This window comes from Indicator indicator, chromosome 3 (assembly GCF_027791375.1).
Source record: "Indicator indicator isolate 239-I01 chromosome 3, UM_Iind_1.1, whole genome shotgun sequence".
Classification (NCBI taxonomy): Eukaryota; Metazoa; Chordata; class Aves; order Piciformes; family Indicatoridae; genus Indicator; species Indicator indicator.
Window position 1 is genome coordinate 49,140,439 of NC_072012.1, and position 6,676 is coordinate 49,147,114.

Below are 6,676 nucleotides of genomic sequence, written 5' to 3' on the forward strand. Positions count from 1 at the left end.
GTGCTGGAGCTTTAGCTGCAGGATCACTCAAAAGCAACAGCTAGAACTGAATGTGCCCACCTGCCTAGGTGGTAATCAGAAGGGAAATGTTACACCTCTGAAGACTCTGCTCACACTCAGTTTGCTCCACACTCACAGAATTATTGAGGCTGGAACAGGTCTCTGAGATCACCAAGCCCAGCCTATGGCCTAACACCACCACACCACCAGACCATGGCACTAAGTGCCACATCCAATCTTGCCTTACACACCTCCAGGGATGGTGACTCCACCACCTCCCTGGGCAGTCCATCCCAGTCTCTAATTCCCCTTTCCAGCAGGAAGTGCTTCCTAACATCCAACCTAACCCTCCCCTGGCACAGCTTCAGGCCATGCCCTCTTGTCCTGTCCCAAGTTGCCTGGGAGCAGAGCCTGACCCCCACCTGACTACAACTTCCCTTCAGGTACTTGTAGAGTGTGCTAAGGTCCCCCCTGAGTCTCCTCTTCTCCAGGCTGAACACCCCCAGCTCCCTCAGCCTCTCCTCATCACTTCCCCTCCAGTCCCTTCCCCACTCTCATTGCTCTCTCTGGACCCACTCCAGCAGCTCTATATCCAGCCTGCTGTGGGCAAACAAAAGCTTTACAAACTTTGTCAGCACTCCAGCACGGGAAGCAAAGCTGAACTCCACAAATGCACCTGCCTTGCCAGGAAGTACTTTTAGCTGGCTTTGGTAATTATACTCATCTAAAACCGAATGAGATTTAGAGATGGTCTCTTTCATTAGCTGAGATCAGCTGGGGAACCCTGGGATCCCTTGCCTTGGCAGCTGCAGATAATTATCAACCCTTAAGCACTGCATGGCCATGCAAAAAAAAAAAAAAAAAAGCCATAGGGTTGCTCTCAGGTAGGCAGCAGTGGCATGGTGTAGTTAAAGCACTATTAAAACTATATAGGTCAATACTTTATGCTCACTCTACATGTGGCTGAAAGCAAGTTTTGTACAGTAAGCAGCAATGGGAAGTAGCCAAGACAAGCACAAAGCTGCAAGGTAGTTCTTGTGTATTGTAAATATGGAATCACAGAATTGTCAGGGCTGGAAGGGACCTCAGGGATCATCCAGTTCCAACTGCCCTGTCATGGACAGAGACACCTCACACTAGATCAGGTTGCTCACAGCCACATCCAGCCTGGCCTTAAACACCTCCAGGGATGAGGCTTCCACCACCTCCCTGGGCAACCTGTGCCAGTGTCTCACCACCCTCATGGGGGAGAATTTCTTCCTAACATCCAATCTGAATCTCCCCACTTCTAGTTCTGTTCCATTCCCCCCAGTCCTATCACTCCCTGACACCCTCAAAAGTCCCTCCCCAGCTTTCTTGGAGCCCCCTTCAGATACTGGAAGGCCTCAGAGTCTCCTGAACAACCCCAACTCTCTCAGTCTGTCCTCATAGCAGAGCAGCTCCAGCCCTCTGCTCATCCTCATGGCCCTTCTCTGGACACATTCCAGCACCTCCAGATCCTTCTTCTAATAGAGGCTCCAGAAATAGACACAGAGCTCCAGGTGTGGTCTCAGCAGAGTGGAGCAGAGGGGGAGAATCACCTCCCTCACCCTGCTGGCCACACTTCTCTTGCTGCAGCCCAGGCTCTGCTTGGCTCTCTGGGCTGCAAGTGCTCACTGCTGGCTCCTGTTGAGCTTCTCATCCCCCAGCACCCCCAAGTCCTTTTCTTCAAGGATTCTTGTCTATATTTTCTTGATGCCACTGTAGGTCATTTGCTCTCAAAACACCCCAACCACCAGCCCTGAAGGCCCAGGTAATAGATGCCTTGACATCATTTTGTGCAACTTGGCTGTGTCTTCATTGCAGAGAGCACAAAGGAAGCCACCAAGAGTCAGCTGTAAAAGTGCCACTTTTTCTTTTAGTTGCCAAGGCAGCACCAGCCTTCTACTGCTGACAGACTGTCTCTTCTCTGCAGAGTGCCTGCTTGAGGTTTGTCAGCATGGGGCTGGGAGACTTTTCTGTGTGCTATTGGGCTTTTTTTTTTTTTTTTTTGAGATGCATGGGTTTCATTCTTTAGCATCCAAATGATAGCTCTTCTCTTTCTCAGACTTGCCACAGGCAATGTTTTTTTGGTGGTGTTGCTGAACTCCAGAAAGTTCAATTCAGGAGGCAAAACTGGCTGAGTGGCATGCAGAAATGCAGTCCTGTCTGCTCAAAAGTCTGTGGTCAGGAGGCAACACTTAAGAAAATGGAAGCAGAATGGTTTCCATTCCCCAGGAGAAATGAGAAGTGCTTTATAAAGAATGGGAGAAGTCTGTGGCTGGGCTATAGGGGAGGAATGGCGTAAAAAAAATACTCTTAAGGATATGCTGAGTTTCTTGGGATTGCTGTAGAAGGCTTCAGTCTTTGCCCATTAATGCTGGGGAGTACAGATGTTCAAGCTGGAGCCAGTGCAGGGGAGGGCAACAAAGCTGGGGAAGGGCCTGGAGAAGAAATGTGATGAAGAGAGACTGAAGGAGCTGGGGATGGTTAGTGTGAAAGAGAGGAGGCTGAGGGGAGACCTCCTGGCTCTCTACAGCTCCCTGAAAGGAGGTTGTGGGGAAGTTGGTGCTGGTCTCTTCTCCCAGGTCATTAGTGATAGAAGAAGAGGGTAGGTTGTCTCAAGCTGTCACTGGGTAGGTTCAGACTGGACAGTAGGAAAGATATTTTCAGGGCAAGAGTGTTCAGGGACTGAAATGTGCTGGGCAGGGAGGTGGTGGAGTGCCCAAGCCTGGCTGTGTTTGAAGGTGGTTTGGCTGTGGTGCTTGGGGCTGTGGTTTAGGGGTGAGCCTTGTAGAGTAGGGTTGTGGGTTGGACTTGGTGATCCTGAGGAGCTTTTCCAACCTGAATGTTTCTATGACTGTGTGTGTGAAGCCATACTGTCAAGAAGAGTGTTTCTCTCTCCACACTAATATTCAGTTTGCAATGGAAACCTCCAGTCAGGGCTGCCTGCATGTAGGGACTTAGGTCTAGAAAAGGTATCTGAGAATGTGAGAGCTTACAGCCTGGCAAGGACCCAGAACCTCAGACTATCACAGGTGCAGCAATTAGAAGATGAAGATCATAGAATCATAGAATGGGCTGGGTTGAAAAGGATCTCCAAAGGTCATCCAGTCCAACCCCCTCTGCAGTCAGCAGGGACATCCCCAACTAGATCAGGCTGCCCAGAGCCCTGTCCAGCCTCACCTTGAATATCTCCAGGGCAGGGGCTCCAACCACCTCCCTGGACAACCTGTTCCAGTGTTCCACCACCCTCATGGTAAAGATAAACAAATGCAGCCTGAATCAAATTGCAGTTGAGGTGGCAACCAAATATCAAACCAGGAGACCAGACAGATGCCATCTAGCTTGACAAACTATGACCTTCAGGATGAATTCACATTGATGGGACATAGAGGAGGGTTGGGCTAAGTGACTTTGGTGGTCACAGGGTCACAGGATGTTAGGGGTTGAAAGGGACCGCTTGAGATCTTCAAGTCCAACCCCCAGCCCCCTGTCTCCCTTGGTGTCTGGGAATTTCTGAAAATTTCTGCTCTGTCCTGGGCCATGAAGGGAAGAAGATTGCCTGTAGTGCCCTCATGACATCTGCAGCTCTGCAGGATGACAGTGACCTCTGCCGAATCCACAGCTCTCATTTTCTGCATAAGGGGTTGAGGAAGGAGTTGTCCTCCCGGGCATCAGTGAGTGGCTGGTGCCAGGAGCTGGCCACCAGCTGAGTTGGCCAAAGTGGATGGGTCCACCTCCAGCAGCAAATCCTGTCTTGCAGGACCTAATGATGGGGTTTGGTCACAGCTGCAGAGCTGTAATGATAATAGGATTCAGGGGAAAGAATATTTCCTCCCACATTAGACAGGGATAGGAGAGGCTTCTACACGAAGTGCAATTTGCCTGCTTGATTCAAGCAACTTTATTTCACTTAATCAGATTCCAGCTCTCTCAGGACTTTAATTGATGCCCTTGGCTCTGAATAGAAACTCTTCATATGAGCCTGGGAGGCACTGGGCGCTTGCAACTTTTTCTTTCTGCCTCTAGAATGGAGCAAAGAGAAGCAGGACTGCTACAGCAGGTTGAGGCTTCAGTGCCTTGGTCTCCTTGCCCTGCCCTGCCTGTGATGCACTGTGGTTTAGCTTCCTGCTTAGCAGTTGCTTTACTGAGTATTTAGCATTGGGTTCATATAAGGACTTCAGGGCAATATAATGTAACGTCCTAAAATATGCCTTAGGTCAGGTTAGGTGATCTAAGAGCCCTTTAAACTGTATGGAGCTATGAAAGTCAGCCTGCCTGATTAGTTTTAACAACATAGCAAGCACAGATTTACATCTGCAGTTGCTTTTCTTCTTTTTTTCTTTGCCCTGGTAACAACCATAACCACTTGGGTACAGCCCCTTCCTCCAATAGGAAGTTTGAGCATAAAACCTTGTGCTGGGTCTGGTGGTCCCAAGCCCTTAGTTCATGGGCAGCATGCTGACTGAAATTCCCTACTCTGGGAACATTGCTCATGGCCACAGGAAATTAAAAAGCTAAAACTGAGAAGGACAGGAAGAGCAAAGCATAACAATGTCCCCTAGCACATTCCTGCCTGAGCACTGTTTTGGCTGGGCCACAGAAAAAAACAGAACAGCATTAGATCAGCTACCACAGGCACTGGTGTCATGAAAGGCTTTCCTACTAATTGTGTTGCCCTTAAACTGCTTAGAAGACACAGGGCTCAGCTTTCTGCTGGCATGGATTTGTGAGTTTTGAGGACAGAACACAAGTTATGTCCACTTTATGCCTGCAGAAAGTTTGGCTCCTATCTATGGCTCTGCTTTTCCTTCTGCTCTGTGTTTGTTCCCCTTCTGAAACTTTCAGGCTCAAAACCACCACAGACTTGTACATTATTCCACTTTTGCTAAGATCACAGGCTCACAGGCTCACAGACTCACAGGCTCACAGGATGTTAGGGGTTGGAAGGGAAGACCATCGAGTCCAACTCCCTCTGCCAGAGCAGGACCACAGAATCCAGCACAGGTCACACAGGAACACATCCAGACAGGGCTGGAAAGGCTCCAGAGAAGGAGACTCCAAGATCACAAGATCATCAGAAGCCTTTGTGCATAAACACCCAAATACAAGATTCCTCCCCAGCTCCCCAGCCCCCCTTAATATCGAGCCAAAGTATAAATGAGCTTTTTGCCTGGCTGAGACCTTCAGGATGCATTAGGATTCAAAGAGAAACCACTGTAAAAAAAAAACACCACAGCCATCAGTGTTTCCTAACTGAGCATGAAAGGCACATTAGAGAGGTATAAATGCATGGTGCCCCTGACCAGACCTGCCCCTTTGTCACTGTACCACCTTAATTCCTGGTTTAAAGCACAGCAGAGAAAGGCAGCAAGAGGGATTTGAGTTAAGCCAGCTACAACAGCATATAAAGATGGTGCTGTGTTCACTGACCTGCTATTTTGATTCAGCAATCCAAGCCCCAAGGCAAATCCTGTACCCTTCGTCCGTGTTAGATGTCCCCCACCAAGCACCCTTCTGGTCCGCGGTAGTCACCTTGCTCTTCCCTTAACCTGAAGCAAGGGGCTGCTGCTGCCGAGCTCCAGGAGGAGTGGACTGACAAGAACAGGGGTTAAAATGTCTTTCCACTTCTGGAAGGCTGTTTTTGCCAAGTCCTCTGTCCTGTCAGTTACAGAGGGAACAAACACAAGCAGCAGTAGCAGCAGCAGCAGCTGCTGATCTTGCTCTTTCCTAGTCTATAATTACAACTGCACTTGCCATCGGGAGGACCCCTTGCATTTGCCTGGAGAATCCTGCAACGCTCTGCCTGCCTCCTCCACTGTGCTGCTGTTTTATTTCCCCATTCCCCAGATGGGATGCACAAGAAGGGAGTATTTTTCCTCTGGGGCAGTTCCTGAACAGAGCAATCGCTTTGAGCCAGCCCTGCGAAGACACAGCAGCGACCAGCACTGACTGCCTCTAAATGGGACTGGACTGGAAACAACCCCACCACACTCTGGGGATGTGCCCTAGCTGTACCTCCATCCCACCCTGGAGCATACCTCTGCTGCCGTACTGCTGATTCAAACTGGAAAATCAGGACTCTGGGGCGTGCTGTAGAAATCACCCATCCCTCAAAACAGACAGAGCTGCTGCTACCAAAAGCCCTGTGAGGAGAGGCTGAGGGAGCTGGGGGTGTTTAGCCTGGAGAAGAGGAGGCTCAGGGCAGACCTCATTGCTGTCTACAGCTACCTGAAGGGAGGTTGTAGTCATGTGGGGGTTGGGCTCTTCTCCCAGGCAACCAGTGACAGAGCAAGAGGACACAGTCTCAAGCTGCACTGGGGGAGGTTTAGGCTGGATGTTAGGAAGAAATTCTTCACAGAAAGAGAGATTGGCCATGGGAATGTGCTGCCCAGGGAGGTGGTGGAGTCACTGTCCCTGGAAGTGTTTAAAAATAGACTGGAAGAGGCACTTAGTTGCATGGGTTAGTTGATTAGATGGTGTTGGGTGATGGTTGGACTTAGTGATTTCAGAGGTCTTTCCCAACCTGGTTAATTCTGTGATTCTGTGAAAGACTTTGAACCTTTTTTTCAATGTGTTAAAGCCTTTCTGCAAGTGGTGAATCTACACAGCATTTCTTCCCCTCTTCCCCTTTGCAAAAGGAGATGAGCTATGT